At 45.6% G+C, this 24,128-nt stretch overlaps 1 protein-coding gene across 6 annotated transcripts in view; it reads right to left on the bottom strand.

Moving 5' to 3' along the window:
• Window positions 1-24,128, bottom strand: part of LOC137437763 (ETS-related transcription factor Elf-1) — a 98,212-nt gene that overhangs the window by 41,391 nt on the left and 32,693 nt on the right. The window contains exon 1 of one of the 6 annotated variants that reach the window (XM_068132364.2): window positions 14,195-14,409. The exons of the other annotated variants lie outside the window; for them this stretch is intronic. The gene's annotated coding sequence lies outside the window, so the exon portion shown is untranslated. Of the gene's footprint in view, window positions 1-14,194; window positions 14,410-24,128 lie in introns of those variants that run through there. 6 annotated transcript variants of the gene reach the window in all.

The following is a 24,128-nucleotide window of genomic DNA, read 5'->3' as shown; positions in this document are numbered from 1 at the left end:
TTGTCTGAGGTTCTTAACTTGTCTGAGATTCCCAACTTGTCTGATGTTCTTAACTTGTCTGAGATTCCCAACCTTGTCTGAGGTTCTTAACTTGTCTGAGATTCCCAACTTGTCTGAGGTTCTTAACTTGTCTGAGATTCCCAACTTGTCTGATGTTCTTAACTTGTCTGAGATTCCCAACCTTGTCTGAGGTTCTTAACTTGTCTGAGATTCCCAACTTGTCTGAGATTCCCAACTTGTCTGACATTCCCAACCTTGTCTGAGGTTCTTAACTTGTCTGAGATTCCCAACCTTGTCTGAGATTCCCAACTTGTCTGAGGTTCTTAACTTGTCTGAGATTCCCAACCTGTCTGATGTTCTTAACTTGTCTGAGATTCCCAACCTTGTCTGATGTTCTTAACTTGTCTGAGATTCCCAACCTTGTCTGAGGTTCTTAACTTGTCTGAGATTCTCAACTTGTCTGAGGTTCTTAACTTGTCTGAGATTCCCAACTTGTCTGATGTTCTTAACTTGTCTGAGATTCTCAACTTGTCTGATGTTCTTAACTTGTCTGAGATTCCCAACCTTGTCTGAGGTTCTTAACTTGTCTGAGATTCCCAACTTGTCTGAGGTTCTTAACTTGTCTGAGATTCCCAACTTGTCTGATGTTCTTAACTTGTCTGAGATTCCCAACCTGTCTGATGTTCCTAACCTGTCTGAGATTACAACCCCCAGCTTGAGGTTCCCAACCTGCCTGAGGAGTTGGAGCAGACAGGTGATGTTGGCACTGATAACTCACCTACTCAAGCTTGCTTTTGTTAACTTAGCAAGAAATTAAGAGGCTCGCCATGCTCTGAGCCAGTTGTTTGAAGAATTTGCATATTGTCACTGAATTGGTTAACCAATTAAAAGATAGAAGCCGATTGTGTTTTAGATCAAAAGGTCAAAGGTCAATGTCACATAAAATCGTCAATTTTCATCCAATTGACCCGAAATTTTAAGAATTTGCATATTTTGTCACTGAATTGGTTCACCAATCAAAAACTACAAGCAGATGGTGTTTTCAGATAAAAGGTCAAAGGTCAATGTCACATAAAATCATCACTTTTCATCCGATGGACATAAACTTTCAAGAATCTACATATTAGATCACTGAATTGGTTCACCAATCAAAATCTAGAAACCGATTGTGTTTTTTTTAGATCAAAAGGAAAAGGTCAAGGTTACATAAAACATCCATATGTCAGTCATATCAATATGCCAGTGACCAATTATGACCCAATTCATAGAGTGTAACCTGTGTTTTGTCAAAAATGTCAAGGTCACAAAATCATCAATTGCCATCTGATCTACTTGGAATTTGAGCAGGGCTTCCAAATTGAGTCACTGAAACCTATTGCTTTTGAGGTCAAAAGGTCAAGGTCGCTTAAAATTATGTTGTTTTGTATTTTTTTATCTGCTTTTGTCACGTTTAACATACGGAAGAAGAAGAAGAAGAAGAAGAAGAAGTAGAAGTCCGAATACAAAGGGGACGTGGACCGGCTTGCATTTTCAGATGCTTTCTGGTTACCCTCGCCTGAGGAGAGTGTATTGCATCTGAGTTTGTTTGTTTGTTTGTTTGTCCGCACAGAATAAATATGATTTTCTCTGCAACCGTTGGTCCGATTGACAGGAAATTTACACCATATGTGCAACTCCACCTGTAGAATAGTTATGATAATTATGACGTCACAGGTCACGTGGTTCGGCCGCCATCTTCGAAAAACCGAAAAACGTTGCACCTCTATATCTCCGAAAGCGCTGAATAGAAAAAATTGAGACATGGCTCATTGTAAAGAACGCTCCATGGGGAATAAAATATGTTAATGATGATGTCATAGGTGCCTCCATTATGACGTCATAATTCGACAAGTACAAAACTTCATCCGATCAAGATGGAATTTCTTGAGCGTAATCTAGGAATAAATTAGTGGGAGAAAAAAAAAATAATGATGACATCATCGGTCACGTGGTTCGGCCGCCATCTTGGAAAAACCAAAAACATTTGCACCTCTATATCTCTGAAAGCACTGCATAGAAAAAATTGAGACATGGCTCATTGAAAATAACTCTCCATGGGGAATAAAATATGTTAATGATGATGTCATAAGTACCTCCATTATGACGTCATAATTCGACAAGTACAAAACTTCATCCGATCAAGATGAAATTTCTTGAGCATAATGTAGGAATAAATTAGTGGAGAAAAAAAAATGATGACATCATTGGTCACGTGGTTCGGCCGCCATATTTGTTTTACCACAAAAGCCTTAAAAACCACTGAAAATACATCATGGCGTGGGTTTGCAATCTCTGATTGCTCTTTCTTGTTTATATTGCTTTAAGGTGCATTTACATCTCAGAGTGGTTCTGTTTTTGAATTTCATCATTTTCAAAGCGGTCTTGACAAGATGCATTTGGACAATCTGATTTGGACAAAAAAGTGCAAACCCCAAAGGAGCTTTCAATACTCTCCATGACACTGAAAGCCAATGTGCAGGTATTTTGATTTTCAAACTGAAACACATACTGCTGGCTCATAATCACAGGATCTTGCTTGATGTGCAATAACTTGGAGAGAACCTACTTTTGTGCTCAAACCAGTTTCACCATTGACCGCTCATGTTGCCCGAAGGCCTTCAATAAATTGTTCACATTCTTTTCTGCGAGAACCCTCAGACCCTCAGTTTTTAAAACCCATGTCTTACAGTGTTTTGTAATGTGGATCTAGAGTTGTTGCATTGAAGGAAAAACTCAACAGGAACATGGCATTCATTCCTGCCTGGTTTCTCTTTCTCTTTCTCTTTCTCTTTCTCTTTCTCTTTCTCTCTCTCTCTCTCTCTCTCCCTCTCCCTCTCCCTCTCCCTCTCCCCTCCATCCCTTCACAAACATCACAAAATTCTCACACTTTACTTCCGCAATTAATATCTCTTTGAGCTCCTTAGTCTTACTATAGTCCTCAACCTGTCTTGGTCTAGCCATATCTCCATCCTTATGTGGAATTTTGTATCCACTTTAAAACTCTTTGTTGAACTAATTCATTTCTTGGACATTGTCAGCTCATGATGATATAGAAGTCATTTATCCACAGTGCAAAAGAATCCAACTCCCCTCTGTGAACTAGTGCTCTTAGGGATTTTCACATGTCACTCTCCAAATAAAGGTTTCCAAGGCTCTGGGACTCATCAGAATTTCTCAAATAGGGAATGAATGACGCACAGGCCTTCTTTCCTCCTCCATGTTGCTAGCCTCATATTCCTTTATCACCGTTCCCCGAATCTTATCCCTCCTACCCTCAGTGTCCCTTCACCACTATTAAACACTACTGGGAAGCACATATTCATCCAGGAACCCAAAACTTGTCACCTTACCCAAAGCTCAGCCTCATATTCACCTCTACTCCATTGTCCCCATTTTCTCTAATCTGTAAAATCCCATCTCCAAGTGTGTTCTCTCATGGTCTTTAACACACGGTAATCCATCACCATCTCATATTGTCTACCATATTTACTACTATCATTCATAGTATTATACCTATGATGAAACAGAGTGAAAATTTTATCCCTAATTTATGTTAAACAAGAGCAAAAAGTTTTAATTAAAACAAAAGCCGTGTCGATGTTACACAATACCTAGATGCAGCTGTGCCTATAACGTCGATGTTATAGGCACAGGACATTCCTATTGATTCGATTACTTGATGTTATTTTTGTGCAAAGTGAAAATATATCTCGGCAATTTCCCGTGTGTGGTGACGAATTTTTAATATATCTCGGCATTTTCCCGTCTGTTATTTCAGGCGGTGTATGACTGACCATGCCGCGATTTTAAAAATATATATCTCGGCAATTTCCCGTGTGTGGCGACACGTGAACGAAGCTATGCTCCTCTCTCCACATTATTGTGACGACGTATAAATTAAATATTTCATCGTGACGATTGTCATCAAATGGACGAATTTTTATATATATCTCGGCATTTTCCCGTCTGTTATTTCGGGCGGGGTATGACTGACCATGCCGCGATTTAAACAAAATATATATATCTCGGCATTTTCCCGTCTGTTATTTTGGGCGGTGTATGACTGACCATGCCGCGATTTAAAAAAAATATATCTCAATGGACTTGAAGTTACAGGCCTTTGAGAATTCATTTCGTTCTATAAAGGGCAACTTTCATCGGATTTTCTTCCCGGTTTTTTTCAACCGAGTCTAAAACTATGTTAGCGACTGTGAAAAATGAAATGATATATCGAATTTGATTTGAAAGAAAACTGTGTGAGAGAGCAAGACACCACGGGCCTACAAAACAGGCCTCAAAGCTATGCGAGTTAATAAAATGGTGGATATTTGTTTATATGAAGCCTCTCCCACAATGAGTGGAGCTATGGTTCCCAGAATGGGTGGAGCTTTGAGGTTTTATCTTCTCTGCAAGAACAACAAGAACAAGAAGAAGAAGAAGAAGAACAAGAACAAGAACAACAGCAGAGGGCACTCTATGAGCAGCGTCTGCGACGCGGCTACAAACCAAATTATCTCCTGAATGAACTGTGAGTAGCTCAATGTTTAGCACAGCGTTTGCTCTGCATCCTCAGATTATAATCCTTGTGAGATAATAATTTAATGGAGTAGTGCAGATCAGTTGAGGTTTCCACAGGATCAGGATGAAAAATCATGAAAATTTATGAAAAGAAAATGAAAGTTAGGACATCAACAACTAGAACATCACGAGGTAGGACACATACTTCTGCCAGGCTGAACAGTTTACATTTTGTATCCCACTCATAGGCCGGATCTGGACCCTAACCTGAACCAAAATCTAATCGGCTTGTTCTTGTCCCACACTCAACCCATCCACCAAGTTTCGACTGAATCCGTCGATAACTTTTTGACATATCCCGCTCACAGACATACAGATAGACAGACAAGCGAACTGGTGAAAACATAAACATAACTTCCATCCACCTTCTGTGGCAAAGGTAATAAAACATTAGGGTTCTAGGTTCCCAACCGATATGAGGTTCTGCTCCTCCCTGTTGGTGGCTAAATAGATAAAGAGGATTTTCCAGAGAGTCGTAGTGATTGTTGATGAGGATTAGGATTAGGCCCAAAACACTGACTCGGGTACTCCAGCTTTGACAGTGAGAGGAGATGAAAGGATTCCGTTGAGAGCGGCACATGCTGGCTACAAGAGCATATGATCAATTTGTCAATCACGATATAATGATCAATCAAGGTTATGTCAATGTCCAAGGTGGAGTGACCTGGTCTGAATCCAAATTGGTGATCTGAGATGAGGTTGTTGGAGAAAAGGAAGGATTTCAAATGAACTGCAATGATGAATTCCTTGACCTTCCTCATGATTGGAGTAAGCCGATAGGTCTATAGTTAAGTGGATCGGCTTTTGCACCTTTTTATGTAATGAACTGATGTTGCCTGACTTCCAAGTAAATGGAAAACAACCTAGGGCAAATGACAGTGAAAAGGGCAGAGAGAGAGGATGTGCAGGTCCAGCAGAGGAGGTCAGACACGTGAGCTGACGCCGTCCGCTCCAGTTACAGAAACAGAGTCTCCAGTTTCCAGAAATTCTCCACCTTCTCAGTTGCAAAAGACACAGTCCAGGAGGTGGTGGGTATGCAGGGAAGGATGGGTACAGAGAGTGAGGGGTTGAGGCACACAATTTTGAAGCAAACATGGAATTGAGGCATTCGGCCTTCTCACAAGCAGAGTCGGCTGTCGTGCCATTTGAAGAGAGGGAATAGATGGAAGAGTAGCATACACCAGAGATAGACTTCACAAGGTGCCACCAGGTTTTAGAGGCGTGAGACCAGTTTGAAAGTTCAATCTTGGTGTTGAACAGATGTTGTTTTCTGGATTTCCTAAGGGTGAACACCCACGTTGTACTACCCATACTGTGCTCAGATGTGATCTGATGCTTTATGGCACAAAGGTCAGAGGTCATGGCATGCTAGCAATGTTACAGAAAAATAACAATAATAATACTCCAAAGCACACTTATGTATTATTATTACTACTACTACTACTACTACTATCCCCCCCCCCCCCCCCCCCCCGATGAATCCCACCTTATTGCGTTGTCGGCATCACGAGCTTTTCTCTCTCCAAACCCCTCTATACCGAGCATCCTCTCTCAGCACCCACACACTACGCTCCAGTCCCACTCCAACACCTTCTTCAACTTCAATTATGGTCTGCCCCTTCACCTCCTGCTAATTACATCCATATCAATGGCCTGCCTGAACACAATCCCTCTCCTCTCGCCTAAGCAATCACTCCAACCAATGTGCACATGCTCCCCGTGCCTTTACTTTCATGTCCCTTACTCCGACTCATCCTCTTCCTTTCACTCAGAAAGATCACCTCTTCAGCAATCTCTCTTCCTTTATCAATGCTGAGGACTCTGCTCCATCCAGGATAACTGGTCTTATTAATATTCAGTAAATATACACCTTCATCCTAACCATGTGTTGGCCTGGTGTTGGCTTAGCGGTTAAGGTGCCAGCTTGGGATCCTCAGATCCTAGGTTCGAATCCCGGTCGATTGCTAAATTAACACCAGGGGGGTTGACTCAGCCTGTCATCCTTCCGGGGTCGGCAAATTGAGCACCAGCTTGCTGGGATGAATGATCCCGGTGTGTACCCCGGTTTAGAATAGGTACACCGTATCCATGCGCATCGAAGAGGCGACCAAGGGTTGGCATCAGGAAGGGCATCCGGCCATAAAAACATTGCCTCAAACAGGGAACCATGATTGCCATGGGGCCCGCAAGGCTAACCCCCGCTCTAGCGGGGAAAATGGCCTTAAAATGCATGTTGTTGTTGTTGTTGTCTCACATATATCCGTAAGAATAATTCAACTCATCTTATGGAAAGAATTTTTTTTCATAAGACTCACCTTTTAATCAAACTGAAATCTTAACCTCCAGAAAGAGATCCATTTTCACAAAGATATTGTTGCGGTTTTGTAAATAAACGCAACCCCCCACCCTCCCCCCAAAGTTAAATGCACCACAACATATAGCCTCGCTTAGTTAGTTATTTCTTATTAAATGTGAAGTATAGTCTCCTTCCCAGTGTTAGTATGCGTTAAGGCAGGCAGGATGATGGTAGGCCTCATTGCAGCCTAAAGTGCTTTGTCATGGGCCGAGGACAAGCCTTGCAGGCCCGGGAAGGAGCTGGAGGGTGGCCAGAGAACAGCGAACAGCCAATGGGAGCTGAAGGGCGTGGCCAAGGGTGACCAATAAGGGGCTGTCACGGCACGTGACTCCAGCCGGCCAATGGAGGCCTGTGGAACATTCGAGTGGGGGGGTCAGGGGGCTATAAAACCCGGCCCGAACCCCCGCTCTCTCTCTCTCTCTCTCTCTCTCTCTCTCTCTCTCTCTCTCTCTCTCTCTCTCTGCCCCGCCTCTCCCTCTGCCTGGACTCCCTGCATATAGACGCCCTCTCTGCCACGCGCGCTCTGCCTCGCTGACCCCGAGATACGCTCCTCAGATTCCTGCTACGTGCACATCCGTGATCAACGCCCCTACCGCGAACATCCCCGGCCGTGGTGTCCCGGGTTGGAGCGATCCTTGGGGGTATCCGCCCAACGAGCCCGTCCAGGCAAACTGCACAAAGCGGCCGCGCTTTATGCGCATTCCCCTCTTCCTTCCCTTCCCTGAACGAATCTGAGGGCCCTTGTCTGGGACGTAGGTAAGGCCGTTAAGATTCTTCGCTGTGTGCTTTTCCTGTGAATACTGTACCGTGTAAATAAATCCTGTGGTTTGTTTCCAACCTGGCCGTCATCGTCCTTTCAACATTGGCCTAGCATTGCCCGAATTAAAACCGCTCGATCGGGTTCAATAGTGTTAACGGCACGAGTTACACGACGCACAACCGCTCGGGCGTTCAATACCAGCGTGACTCGTGCGAGGTTCAGTCCCCGTTCTCACAGCTGCGTGTGTTGAAGGTACTCGGGTCGTGACCGTTAACCCTTCCACGCGTAGCTGCGGGCTCGGCGGCTGGAATTGCTTAGCAATCCGTCCACCACGAGTGTAGTGTGGGTGGTGGCCTCATGGACTCGGAGTTCGAGGGGGAGCAGGGCTTAACCCCCCTTAGTATGTCGATGAACCCGAGATCCGCAACAATATTTTATCTTTGATCCACCCAATCATCATCCTCCCACGCCTTCTCTTGCCCTGAAGGTTTTCAGATTCGAATCCAAACTATACAACACCCTCTTTCTCTTCCATCAACCCCTCCTTTTCGCTACTGACAAAAAAAACAAGTTCCCTGATCCAAAGGGTCCACATCACCACCCAGTAGAAACACTCATTTCCCTTTCCTCAAGTTCCACTGCATTCGCAATCTGAACTTCGATCAACGAAGAACATTCCTGCTTTGCGATGCCTCTGGGACGTGGCAAATTGTTTGAGTGTTTGCTGCGAGGCCGTATGGCAACTGTGTTTACACTGAATATCTGGTTACGAGCCAGGTGATTGTTCAGGGCCCAGGTCGATCCACGGTTTCGTTCTCTTCTACAGGTTTATGTGGTTCCTTTGATGGATTGGAGCCACCTCTCGCAGACCCTAACAAATGCTTTCAAACAAGGATAAACCTCTCGGATTGTACAATGTGTGAACTTTAAACTTCAATTCAATGTCCATCAGCAGGTGTTGAAATGTGTAAAAGCTTTTGGCCCAACGATGTGTTTAAATTAAGATAATCTGGTGCACACAGTTACACTTCCTTACCCTTTACAACCTGACCCTACAAAGTCCACCTTTCAAGGTCTGGTTTGATCACGGGTAAGTGGAACACACCCAGTACATACATCCAACACCCATGACTCCTTCCCACACAACATGCAAGTTGTTCATCGCTTCAGGCCTCGGTCACTATGGCAATTACAAGTCATGCAGCCAGCCTTCGCACAATCGGGGCCTAGCCAGTTCGGCCTGTTTCGGCTGCACCTTCTCCCAAGAGTGACCACATGAGAGCTCAATGTCGTGCGAGCACGAATGGTCACGTCATGTCTCAGACAGATGGCTGTTTTGATCACACTAACCCAAGGACGGGCCAGGGTAAACAGTGGAGCATGCAGTCCAGCCTGATGCTGCAGGGAAAACTCAAGTCTATGCCAGGGATGAAGTTTCTCTTTGTAGGATCGACACGTTTGTGCACATAAGAGCATGTACTTCAGAACTACAAATCAAACAGCACAGCGAATTAGTGCAGACTCTATTATTTGCATAGAATAACATCTTTCCCATAACCTGAAAAGAGTTTCCACTTTGAAAATTACACACATTTCTGAGAAAGGAAGTTACATTGGGGAAAACTCTAAAGTTAGGAAATATCATTGATGTTTAAGGTTCCCATTGTTTTCACATTGGATTTATAGGTCTAAAGAGAAATGCCAAGGAAACACGAAACGGACAATCACACATCGTGTTCCTCAAATGGCGAAATATGTGAAGCATGACCAATCCATGGAGAACACACCTCATCTGCACCAAAGGCACCTGAACCCAAACTCGGTCCAAATGCTCAAGTTTCCGTACCAATAAACCCTCACTCCGGCCTTTTGAATGCAGCGTGGCTCAGCTGCCTCACCTTACTGTTTGCCAACGAACAATATCAACCATGAAACCTGAGACCTTGATACTACTCGACATGAGCCACGATCTCTGGCCATGCCGAGCCCAGGCTCACACCTTTCCTCCATTCACCCTTAATGTGAATAAGTCAATGGGTGCAAGTAATGCTGCCTGAAAGCCAACGAGACATATAGTTTTACAAATCACGAGAGTTCAGCAGGGGCTACTGTACCTGCTTCCATTAACGATCCACAATTCCCGCGCAATGACTCACTCGGGTCACTTAGGTTCATACAAAATGGAAGGAAGTTCTCATTATAAAATGCTTCTCACATTAACATCACCAACTGCACATGGACCGCACTGCCTTTCATGCAGTCATTAACCTCAAGAGATGTACCGGCACACTAAGGCATACACGGGCACACGCAGAGGTCGACTGGCACACCAAGAGGTCTACCGGCTCACCAAGAGGTCTACCGGCATACAAAGAGGTCTACCTCCACACCAAGAGGTTTACCGGCTCACCAAGAGGTCTACCGGCATACCAAGAGGTCTACCTGCACATCAAGGCATCGACAAGTGCACCAACAGGTATAGCGGCACACCAAGGCATCCACAGGCACACCAAGATGTCCACTGGCACACCAAGGCATCTACTGGCACACAAAGCGATCCAATGGAACGCAATGACATATACTGGCACACACACAAAGGTCTACCGGCACAACAAGGCATCCACAGGCACAACAAGACATCACCAGTATACCAAGATGTCCACTGGCACAACAAGGCATCCACTGGCACAACAAGGCATCCACTGGCACAACAAGGTATTCACTGGCACAACAAGGCATTCACTGGCACAACAAGGCATCCACTGGCACAACAAGGCATCCACTGGCACAACAAGGCATTCACTGGCACAACAAGGCATCCACTGGCACAACAAGGCATCCACTGGCACAACAAGGTATCCACTGGCACAACAAGGTATTCACTGGCACAACAAGGCATTCACTGGCACAACAAGGTATTCACTGGCACAACAAGGCATTCACTGGCACAACAAGGTATTCACTGGCACAACAAGGCATTCACTGGCACAACAAGGCACCCACTGGCACAACAAGGCATTCACTGGCACAACAAGGCATTCACTGGCACAAGGCATTCACTGGCACAACAAGGCATTCACTGGCACAACAAGGCATTCACTGGCACAACAAGGCATCCACTTGCACAACAAGGCATCCACTGGCACAACAAGGCATCCACTGGCACAACAAGGTATTCACTGGTACAACAAGGCATTCACTGGCACAAGGTATTCACTGGCACAACAAGGCATTCCCTGGCACAACAAGGCATTCACTGGCACAACAAGGCATTCACTGGCACAAGGCATTCACTGGCACAACAAGGCATTCACTGGCACTTGAGGCATTCACTGGCACTTGAGGCATTCACTGGCACAAGGCATTCACTGGCACAACAAGGCATTGACTGGCACAACAAGGCATTCACTGGCACAACAAGGCATCCACGGGCACAACAGGACATCCACCGGCACAAGGCATCCACTGGCACAACAAGGCATCCCGGCACAACAAAGCATCTACTGGAACAACAAGGCATCCACCAGCACAACAACTCATCCACCGGCACAACAAGGCATCCACGGACACACCAAGATGTCCCCCGGCACAACAAGGCATCCATGGGCACAACAAAACATCCACCGGCACAACAAGGCATCCACTGGCACAACAAAACATCCACCGGCACAACAAGGCATCCACCGGCACAACAAGGCATCCACCGGCACAACAAGGCATCCACGGGCACACCAAGATGTCCACAGGCACAACAAGGCATCCACGGGCACAACAAGGCATCCACGGGCACAACAAGACATCCACCGGCACAACAAGGCATCCACAAGCACAACAAGGCATCCACCAGCACAACACAGCATCCACCAGCACAACAAGGCATCCACCAGCACAACAAGACATCCACCAGTATACCAAGATGTCCACTGGCACAACAAGGCATCCACCGGCAAAACAAGACATCCACAGGCACAACAAGAGAACCATAGATGCACAACTATATCCACCGGGTGCACAAATATATCCACTGGTGCAACAAGAGATCCACCGGCACACCAAGAGATCCACCGGCACACCAAGAGATCCACCAGCGCACAAATATATCCACCGGTGCACCAAGATATCCACTGGTGCACCAATATATCTACCGGTGCACCAAGATATCCACCGGCACACCAAGATATCCACCGGCGTATCAAGAGTTCCACCGGTGCACCAAGATATCTACCAGTGCACCAAGATATCCACAGGTGCACTAAAATATGCATCGGTGCAGCAAGATATCCACCGTTGCACCAAGATATCCACTGGTGCACGAACATATCCACCGGTGCACGAACATATCCACCGGCATACAAAGAGATCCACCGGTGCACCAAGATATACACCGACACACCAATATATCAACCGGTACACGAACATATCCACCGGCATACAAAGAGATCCACCGGTGCACCAAGATATACACCGACACATCAAGATATCCACCAATGCACCAAGATATACACAGGTACACCAAGATATCCACCGGTGCGGCAAGCCGGCACACCAAGAGATCCACTGGCACACCAAGAGATCCACCGGCACACCAAGAGATCCACCGGCACACCAAGAGATCCACCGGCATACCAAGAGATCCACCGGCACACCAAGAGATCCACCGGCAATCCAAGAGATCCACCGGCACACCAAGAGATCAACCAGCGCACAAATATATCCACCGTTGCACCAAGATATCCAGTGATGCACCAATATATCTTCCGGCACACCAAGATATCCACGACACACCAAGATATCCACCACCGGCACACAAAGATATCCACTGGTAAACCAAGAGATCCACCGGCATACAAAGATATCTACCGGCACTCAAAGATATCCACCGGCACACCAGGAGGTCCACCGGCACACCAAGATATCCACCACCGGCACACAAAGATATCCACTGGTAAACCAAGAGATCCACAGGCATACAAAGATATCCACCGGCACTCAAAGATATCCACCGGCACACCAAGAGATCCACCGGCACACCAAGATATCCATCACAGGCACACAAAGATATCCACTGGTAAACCAAGAGATCCACCGGCATACAAAGATATCCACCGGCACACCAAGAGATCCACCGGCACACCAAGAGATCCACCGGCACACCAAGAGATCCACCGGCACACCAAGAGATCCACCGGTGCACCAATATATCTACCGGTGCACCAGGATATCCACGGATGCACCAAGATATCCACTGGTGGCACTAAAATATGCATCGGTGCAGCAAGATATCAACCATTGCACCAAGATATCCACCGGTGCACCAACATATCCACCGGCATACAAGGAGATCCACCGGTGCATCAAGATATACACCAGCACACCAAGATATACAGAGGTACACAAAGACATCTACCGGTGCACCAAGATATCCACCAGCGCACCAACATATCCACCGGCATACAAGGAGATCCACCGGTGCATCAAGATACACACCAGCACACCAAGATATACAGAGGTACACAAAGACATCCACCGGTGGACCAAGATATCCAACGGCACACGAAAAGATCCACCGGCGCACCAGGAGATCCACTGGTGCACACCATGAGATCCACCGGTGCACCAAGATATCCACCGGCACACTAAGAGATTCACCGGCACACAGAGAGATCCACCAGTGCACCAAGAGATCCACTGGCATAACAAGCGATCTACTGGCACACGAAGAGATCCACCAGTGCACCAAGATATCCACTGGCACACCAAGTGATCCACCGGTGCACCAAGATATCCACAAGCACACTGAGAGATCAACCGGTGCACCAAGAGATCCACAAGCACACTGAGAGATCAACCGGTGCACCAATAGATCAACAAGCACACCGAGAGATCCACCAGTGCACCAGGAGATCAACGAGCACACCAAGAGATCCACCGGTGCACCAAGATATACACTGGCACACCAAGAGATCCACCGGTACACCAAGATATCCACTGGCACACCAAGATATCCACTGGCACACCAAGTGATCCACCGGTGCACCAAGAGATCCACTGGCACACCAAGAGATCCACTGGTGCACCAAGATATCCACAAGCACACTGAGAGATCAACCGGTGCCCCAGGAGATTAACAAGCACACCGAGAGATCCACCGGTGCACCAAGATATACATTGGCACACCAAGTGATCCACCGGTACACCAAGATATCCACTGGCACACCAAGTGATCCACCGGTGCACCAAGAGATCCACTGGCACACCAAGAGATCCACCGGTGCACCAAGATATACACAAGCACACTAAGAGATCAACTGGCATACACATTGATCCACCGGCTCACACATTGAACCACGAGCACACCAGGAGATTCGCGGATAACAGAACAAACTCCTTTTATGAAAAGTTACTTTTCATGGTGAAGAAAAAAAGGAAACGTTTATGACCCATTAACTTGGGAGGCTTACCAGGAACCCTGGGCTCAACCATTCAGCACGCTTCGCACCATCCAAGGAATCAACCCTGTCCCGGGTTCATTTCAAATCGAGGGCTCCGTCCACCGAGACACCGCAGTCACGCAACGCGCCATGCCATATGACTGCCAGGCCACCTGATCATCCAGTCACCGGTAACCGGTAACCAATGGGCTCTCATCAGAGCCACAGCATATCTCCCTTGGCAACTGTGACATCACGCATTCACTGTAGATTTCCTTTATAAGCCTTTATTAATTTTACAGACTCAGTTAATGATTATCAATGACAGATCCTTTTGAAGAGGACATATAAACAGCTTGCAGAATGGAAAACAATCCTGAACTATACCTGGTTGTGATAAATATCAACTACCCCATAGTGTGCATTAAGTTGTTGTCTGGGTCATAATGTGTTAATCACGTGACGAGCAGAAAAGCCACAATGTCTCGTCACCCAACCTTAAATTCCTCTTTGGTAACAGGAACAGGTTGAGCAAGTACCACTCATGCTGTCAGGAATCCATTTTTATTCTGCAACCATGGCTTTACAATGTCACCAATTGGGGCAGTTCCACCATTTTTGGTTCCAAATTGCAGATTGGGTATGGTCAAGTGGAGAAGGGCAGCACCCCAATCCCCAAAGCATTCCAAATTTGCCCTTTGAGTTTCTCACCAAACTTTTTACCTGTTCATAGTACCTTGTATTGAAACAGTAGAGGAAATTAAACCTAGAACATTTGGGTTTATTTAATTACAACATACAATTACATTAGAATGTATCTGTGATGAAAACAAATATGTGACTCAATATATTTGGAAAAAACTAACAAATTCTGGTTCGATAAAAAGGGGAAAATGGGGGCTATGAGCGTGCAAGGTTTATCCGACCAATTAGCCCCACACTCATTTAGTCCCCTGAATCCACTTAAAACCACCTGAATCCACTCCGAGTGGGTAACCGTAACCGGCAGGATTTAGATATCAGAAAGTGTTCGTCTAAGGATTTGAGGATACACCGTTTTAAACACAATAAAAAACGCACCTGTCTCACGTGCCCTCCATCTCCACAAATGTCTCAACGCATATACGAACACATGTCAACATATCAAATAACAAAGCCGTTTAAGTTCATGGCTCCACACCACGAAAGGCAAGCTAATCCTCCTCCAAAGAGCTTTTCGGCAAGAAGTATGCACTATACTTAGAGAGATTCAAATAATCTCAGATACAGTGAGAATCTGCTGGGGGCAGCACAGTGTTTCATCAAACTTCACTTAATCCATGCACAGTACACAAATACCACAGATTACCAAATGTCCCATAATACATGTACACAAATACCACACATTACTAAATGTCCCATAATACATGTACACAAATACCACACATTACCAAAGTTCCCATAATCCATTTATGGTAAACAAATATCGCAGATTATCAAATATCCCATAATCCATTGTACACAGATACCCCAGATTACCAAATGTCCCATAATCCATATACACAGATACCCCAGATTACCAAATGTCCCATCAGGCCTGGTGTTGGCTTAGCGGTTAGGGTGCCGGCTTGGGATCGAATCCCGGTCAATCGCTGAATTAACACCAGGGGGGTTGACTCAGCCTGTCATCCTTCTGAGGTCGGCTAATTGAGTACCAGTTCACTGGTAATTCCCTGTGTGTTGCAAGAGGCGAATAACAGGGTTGGTGGCAGGAAGGGCATCCGGCTGTAAAACATTGCTTCAAAAAGGGGATGATGGTGCCCAAAAAGGCCAACCTCTGCTCTGCGGGAAAAAATGACCTCTAAAGGTGGTTCCATCATCCATGTACACAAATACCCAAGATTACCAAATGTCCCATTCACAGAGAGTAGTGAGATTTAAAAAAACATTACGTTTGTTTATTTTTGTTGAGATGTTTTTACTCTGTTTGACCATCTGTCTCAAAATCATTCCAAACAGGAAACTTACTGTTTTTAAGGATGTCATAAAGGACACAAACAATAGGCATGAAAACTAATGTAAAATAAGGTGGTGTAAAAGACACTGCGTCAACGGCGGTAAACTTCCGGGGAAGGGGTCGGGGTGGATTTTTTATTTTATTTAATTAAAATTTATTTTTAATTCTATTGAATTATATACTTGACCACTGCAGAACACAAATCATCTTTATGTCACTTTCAAAACCCTTCCGCTAAGCAGTACTTGGACAAAATACTCAAATTGGCCGCTCGCAGACCCCGCCCATGTCCTTGTTTGTTCAAACATTGATTTGTTACCTCCGCCACTTCAGGTGGGCGGAGGATATGTTTTCACCCGCCTGGTTGTTTGTATGTTTGTGAACAGGATATCTCAAAAAGGTGTGAACGATTCATCTGAAATTCGGTGGACAGGTTGGGTTTGTGATAAGGATGAAATGATTAGATTTTGGTGAAAATTCGGATCCGGATCCGGAAACGAGAAATTTTAAGTCATTCTTTACCATTGAGCGATAGGGCCAATAACGATATATAGCACGATATCTCAAAACGTTGTTAACAGATTCAGACAAAACTTGGGGAATGAGTTGGTTGGGTGACAAGAGAAAGCCGAACAGATTTTGTTTCAGATCCGGATGCATATCCGGCCTATCCGTGGGATACAAACCATAAACTGTTCAACCTTGCAGAGGGATGCGCTTTACCGAGTGCCGTTCTAGTTTATCTATGTTCTTAACGTCATATCTCGTTGGAGTTTTTTATATATATTTTTTCACCTTTCACAATTTGCCTGGAAGCTTTGCCACAAGGCATTCATGAACATCCCCACATTCTGTGCCTGGCAGAATGTTAGTAGAATGCAAAGCACTTCTCCGTTTTCTGTTGATTAGAATGTAGTCAATCTGATTTGTATGTTGGCCATCGTGCCTTCGATATGGTCTGACACCCCGCCCTGCTTACCAAGCTCTCCTCTTATGCTCTCCATGGAAATCTCCACGCATGGCTCGGGGACTTCCTCTCCAGTCATAGTCAACATGTGGTTCTAAATGGATTTCTCTCATCTCCCCTTCCTGTCCAGGCTCGAGTTCCTCAAGGTAGTGTTCTGGGCCCTGTGCTTTTTCTTGTGTCTTCATTAATGATCTCTCCGACTCTCTGGAAATTCCTCTTTATCTTTTTGCTGATGACTCCACTCTCTGCCGCTCCATATCTCAACCCTCAGATCGGCAGCAAGCAGCCTTTTCACTCTCTGCAGACCTGGATAAAATCACAAACTGGTCAAACAAGTGGAACATGTCTTTCAATCCTGACTAATCTCAAACTCTCACTTTGTCTCTCGCTTTGTCTGGAAAGCCTTGATATCCACTTTCAAAACAATCCTCTCGGAAAAGTTCAGTAACTCACGCCTTTGGGTCTCACTATCTGCCATGATCTTTCCTGGGAAAACCACATTTCCAAGCTGGCCTCCAAAGCCAGTCGCCGACTGGGCATCATCCGTCGTGCGAAGTCCTTCCTTGGCACACTTGAGCTCCTCACCACATACAAGGCTTTCATCCGCAGCTCAATGGAATACTGCTCTCCCCTCTGGGCCGGTGCTCCTGCCTCACACCTATCTCTGCTTCACGGTTGAAACCAAAGCTTTCAGAATCATTGGAATCTCCCGCGATGAAGCTGATTCTGAGGGCCTTTCACTCACTCACCGCAGGCATGTTGGTAGTCTTTCTATTTTCTACTGACTCCTCTCCGGCCTAGCTCCCCCTGCTCTGTCTGCGCTATGTCCCCAAAATATTCCTGCAGGACGCACAAGATCTGCCAGAAACCTTTTTCTGGTGAAATTGCCAAAATCAAGATTCTCTACTCACCTTCACTCTTTCATTCCTCTTTTTCCCCCACCTGTGGAACAATCTCCCTCAATCTCTTCAATCTCACTCCTCCCTCCAGGTCTTTAAAAGAGCTGTTCACCACCATCTCTTATCTTCCCCCATCCAAAACCTTAATCTTTTTTACCCCCATTAATACACCCCAAACCCACCTCCTTCAAATTCCGTTTTCCTTCTTGAAAGTCCTTGGAGTGTCCATCTTGTTTATCCCGTGCACTCCGCCCCAACCCTCTCCCTTCCACAGATCTCCTGATGTCCCTGTTCCCTACTGTTGTTGTGCTTCCATCTTTCTCCCCCTCTTGTCTCCCGTTCCCTTTATTATATGTTCTATATGCTCTTACACGAGCCTCCACTTAGTATGTGAAGTCCACGTGTACAGTCTGCGTTTAGGTTGGTTGAAACATGTGCTAGCAATTACGAGCTCATTCTCCACACAGAACTCCAGCCTTCGCTCCCCTAGCTCATTTACGATACCAAGTCGGTACTTTCCTGGAATCCCTGCTGCTCCTGCTTCTCCAATTTTTGCATTCCAGTCTCCTATAATAATTAAACCATCTCCTCTAGACACCTATTCCACCAGTTCCTGCAACTTTCCCTTAAGCTTATCCGCATTTTCTTTATCTGCTGCAGAAGTTGGAGTATATAGCTGAATCTAATCTTATCTTGCCTGTGTCAAACTACAGCTGTAAACTTATTACTACAATAAGTGTAAGTTGGACAGCCAAGTCACAGCACTGTTTGCTGTTAGGTGGATTGCCCTAAATCCTTCATCAAACTTCCATAGGTGACACTGATTCACAGTGTGATGAATAGTCTGATCTGGTTGACCACAGTCACATGGTGGGCTGTCTTTGAAATACCATTTGTGGAGGTTGTGTGTTGTCCTTGCATGGAGAGTACAGATCCTGTTGAGTGCAGATCACTGTTTATGGGGGAGTTCAAAACATGGAGGCGATATCTGAATAATGGTGGTGCTCACAGTACGGAAGGCATGTACGGAAGGGGTTTGCAATTGCCTTCTTCTGAGCATTGTCTATACTAGATGGGTGACCCAAGTCATTGTTCTCCATAAGAGAATCGTCTGCCTTGCTTCAAGGCCATGCAGCCATTACTGGTAATATATGCCAGCTCCCTGCAAGGCCATCTACGTGCTCCATTGGCTTCACGTAACTCTGATTGGAAGGCTAAAATGGGACTTGTACACCTTTCCCAAAGTTGGCCCACAGGTTAACGAATGCAAAGGCCACTTCTTTTTGAGAAGGATTGCTGCCTTTACCTCATCAAACCCTTAGCCGTTGGTCTCAAAACCTGAACCGCAAGGCAGTGGCAGATTTGGAATCAGAGTTTCCTTCTCCGAGATGAGCTGCCTACCAAGGCTAATGAGCACCATTTTGCTGAAGCAACTGGTTTTAATGTGCCTGTGATTCTTCTTTAACCTCTACACACACCCATTAGTGAAAACAACCCCACCATGAGAAGGCCGGTGCAAGGCTAGACTGTCGGAGGCTGTTTGAGATGCTGAGCCATTGGAGTATTTCATACACCTTGAGAGCTTATGCTCAATGTCACTCCATGGCATACGTCATAGGTGTCTATCGCCAGAACCATGAACTAATTACTAATTCCTGACAAAATCACCTTCACGCAAATGTTAGACCTGCCAAACCGGCTAGTGAAAGACTTTGGACAAAAACTTTTCCAGGCCGACCATAAAATGGGAATAATTGCGATCTTTAATAAAGTTGGCGTAGTAGTACGGTGGTTGAAGTGTGACAGTACAATGTCAAATATCTCATTGAGAGCTCATTGTTCTACAATAAGAATTGTTGAGGAACACTCCCATCATGAAGATATTCTAGTTAACACCGAGCATCGTCTTGAGGATGTGTTAATGGACGGGGTTGTGGGTTTATGGACATGTTTATTGCCCTCTCACAGGGAATCACTCCAATGAGTCGTCATGACTTCACTTGAACGCGGATATTTTAAGGAATAACCGCCACCCTCCCCCTCTCCAGCCACCTCCCAAATAATCTAGGGTATCAAAACACATCAACCAAGTCTTCTGTGATGTCATAAAGTGAAATCATGTTTTTTAAGAGGATTGCTCATCACATTCAGCTTTTTAACTTTTTCTAGGTGTAGCCAGCACAACCATAACCAAGCGTCTTTCTGATCTTCTTGAATTTAAATGAGCACCTGTGTGATCATCTTGTGTTTGACCAGGCCTCTGGTGTCAACCTGTATGATCATCCTGTGTTTAAATAACCATATTTTCCCCCTTTTTTGTATACAGGATCAAGGCTTGTGGAAGAGCTCAAACAGAATGGAAGCGAACTAAAGGGGAAAACACCAATAGCAGAGTAAACGTGAGTATGATTGAGTGAGAGCGGCCTTCTCGCAATCCGATATCAATGCGTTTCCCCCAAAGCAACTCGTAAGTGTTCAGACCACTTGGTGAAAACAGCAAGAAGCAAAACGACAGCTTCTTATCATTACACTGATCCAAAACTATTTTGATAGCATTCCATTGAGCGAGTCGTGCAAGCGAATAATTGGCGATGAACAAGCATTCTGAGTATTGCGCTGCAATACATGTCCCATACCGGCATTGGGTAGCACTGTCATAGAAGACAGTATTATGACCTACCGCACTCCAAATTATAGTCCGGAAAACTGTTGGGGAAATTACCAAAGTTCAAAGTGCCATAACTTTGTCAAAAATGATCGAAACGTCGTGAGGTTCGAACTTGATCTGTAACTTATCATGAGGAAACCATGTACAAAGTTTGAAATCATTAGCATTAAGAGTTTAGGAAAAAAGTCCGGAAAGCTGTTCTTTGCGTGACGGACTGATGGACCGACAGACTGACAGACGAAGGGACGGAATGCAAACCTATAGTCCCCTACGGTGTACACCGGTAGGGGACTAATAATTCAAGCCAATGCTTGGTTTCCCAGTGGTGGTAAAAATGAAAAACAGAACAAACAGACTAGAACGGCTCTCGGTAGAGCGTATACCTCCGCCAGGCTGAACAGTTTATGTTTTGTATCCCAATGATGGGCTGGATCTGGATTCGGACCTGAACCAAAAGGGTAATCGGCTTGTTCTTGTCATCCACCCATCTCATCCACCAAGTTTCATCCGAATCCATCCACAACTTTTTGAAATATCGTGCTGAATATATCGTCTTTGGCCCTGTCTCTGAATGATGAAGAATCATTTTCAAAATTTTAAACTCTTGAATCTGGATCTGGATCTTCACCAAAATAGAATATTTTTTGTCCTTGTCACATACCACACATATTCATCAAGTTTTGTCCGAATCCGTCCAAAACTTTTTGAGATATCTTGCTATATATACATCGTTTTTGCCCTATCTCTCAATGGTGAAGAATTCTAATATTAGGATCCAGATCCAAATCTTCACCACAATCTAATCATTTTGTCCTTGTCACACACACTACCTCTCCGCCAAATTTCGTCTAAAGCTGTCCATAACTTTTCGAGATATCCTGTTCACAGTCAAACAAACAAGAACTATGTCATGCATATCATGATACTTGTGAAATCCCTAAAATAAGTTGTTGACCTTTTGGCCTAAGTTGACCTCAAAAATATTTGTTGGTTGAATGCAGTGACCTGATATGCAAATCCTCTTCAAATCTCAAGTAAATTGGATGAAAATTGAGCATTTTAGAAATTCCACCAAAGTTGTTGGCCTTTGGTCTATTTGGTCCTTTGGTCAAATCTCAACATTTTGCCATATGTTGACCTAAAAATTATTAATGGTTGAATTCAATGATTAAGTATGCAAATCCTCCTCAAATTTAAAGTCAATCAGATGAATATTGCCGATTTAAGAAATATAGCCTATGTTGACCTTTCAACCTCAAAACAGTTGATGATTGAATTAAATGACCAGATATGCAAATCCTCTTCAAATCCCAAGTCAATCTCATGAAAATTGAGGATTTTAGAAATTCCACCAAAGTTGTTGATCTTTGGCCTATGTTGACCTTTTTGGCATAGTTGACCTCAAAAATATTTGTTGGTTGAATGCAGTGACCTGATATGCAAATCCTCTTCAAATCTCAAGTAAATTGGATGAAAATTGAGGATTTTAGAAATTCCACCAAAGTTGTTGGCCTTTGGTCTACTTGGTCCTTTGGTCAAATCTCAACATTTTGCCATATGTTGGCTTTTTTTTTTTTTTTTTCTTTTTTTTTTCTATACTGAATCTAGGCTCGTGAAAGAGCTGACAACCGCGAGGGAAAGACAAAGACAGTACAGGGGGACCGCGAGGGAAAGACAAAGACAGTACATGGGGACCGCGAGGGAAAGACAAAGACAGTACATGGGGACCGCGAGGGAAAGACAGTACATGGGGACCGCGAGGGAAAGACAAAAACAGCACATGGGGACCGCGAGGGAAAGACAAAGACAGCACATAGGGACCGCGAGGGAAAGACAAAGACAGTACATGGGGACCGCGAGGGAAAGACAAAAACAGCACATGGGGACCGCGAGGGAAAGACAAAAACAGCACATGGGGACCGCGAGGGAAAGACAGTACATGGGGACCGCGAGGGAAAGACAGTACATGGGGACCGCGAGGGAAAGACAAAAACAGCACATGGGGACCGCGAGGGAAAGACAAAGACAGTACATGGGGACCACGAGGGAAAGACAAAGACAGCACATGGGGACCGCGAGGGAAAGATAAAGACAGCACATAGGGACCGCGAGGGAAAGACAAAAACAGCACATGGGGACCGCGAGGGAAAGACAAAAACAGCACATGGGGACCGCGAGGGAAAGACAAAGACAGTACATGGGGACCGCGAGGGAAAGACAGTACATGGGGACCGCGAGGGAAAGACAGTACATGGGGACCGCGAGGGAAAGACAAAAACAGCACATGGGGACCGCGAGGGAAAGACAAAGACAGTACATGGGGACCACGAGGGAAAGACAAAGACAGCACATGGGGACCGCGAGGGAAAGACAAAGACAGCACATAGGGACCGCGAGGGAAAGACAAAGACAGTACATGGGGACCGCGAGGGAAAGACAAAAACAGCACATGGGGACCGCGAGGGAAAGACAAAGACAGCACATAGGGACCGCGAGGGAAAGACAAAGACAGTACATGGGGACCGCGAGGGAAAGACAAAAACAGCACATGGGGACCGCGAGGGAAAGACAAAAACAGCACATGGGGACCGCGAGGGAAAGACAAAGACAGTACATGGGGACCGCGAGGGAAAGACAGTACATGGGGACCGCGAGGGAAAGACAAAAACAGCACATGGGGACCGCGAGGGAAAGACAAAAACAGCACATGGGGACCGCGAGGGAAAGACAAAGACAGTACATGGGGACCGCGAGGGAAAGACAAAAACAGCACATGGGGACCGCGAGGGAAAGACAAAGACAGTACATGGGGACCGCGAGGGAAAGACAGTACATGGGGACCGCGAGGGAAAGACAAAGACAGTACATGGGGACCGCGAGGGAAAGACAAAAACAGCACATGGGGACCGCGAGGGAAAGACAGTACATGGGGACCGCGAGGGAAAGACAAAGACAGTACATGGGGACCGCGAGGGAAAGACAAAGACAGTACATGGGGACCGCGAGGGAAAGACAGTACATGGGGACCGCGAGGGAAAGACAAAGACAGTACATGGGGACCGCGAGGGAAAGACAAAAACAGCACATGGGGACCGCGAGGGAAAGACAAAGACAGCACATGGGGACCGCGAGGGAAAGACAGTACATGGGGACCGCGAGGGAAAGACAAAGACAGTACATGGGGACCGCGAGGGAAAGACAGTACATGGGGACCGCGAGGGAAAGACAAAGACAGCACATAGGGACCGCGAGGGAAAGACAAAGACAGTACATGGGGACCGCGAGGGAAAGACAAAAACAGCACATGAGGACCGCGAGGGAAAGACAAAGACAGTACATGGGGACCGCGAGGGAAAGACATAGACAGTACATGGGGACCGCGAGGGAAAGACAAAAACAGCACATGGGGACCGCGAGGGAAAGACCTGAAATTC

This window comes from Myxine glutinosa, chromosome 12 (genome assembly GCF_964187855.1).
Source record: "Myxine glutinosa chromosome 12, kmMyxGlut1.1, whole genome shotgun sequence".
In the NCBI taxonomy this organism is placed as follows: Eukaryota; Metazoa; Chordata; class Myxini; order Myxiniformes; family Myxinidae; genus Myxine; species Myxine glutinosa.
This window is presented reverse-complemented; position numbering and strand designations above follow the sequence as displayed.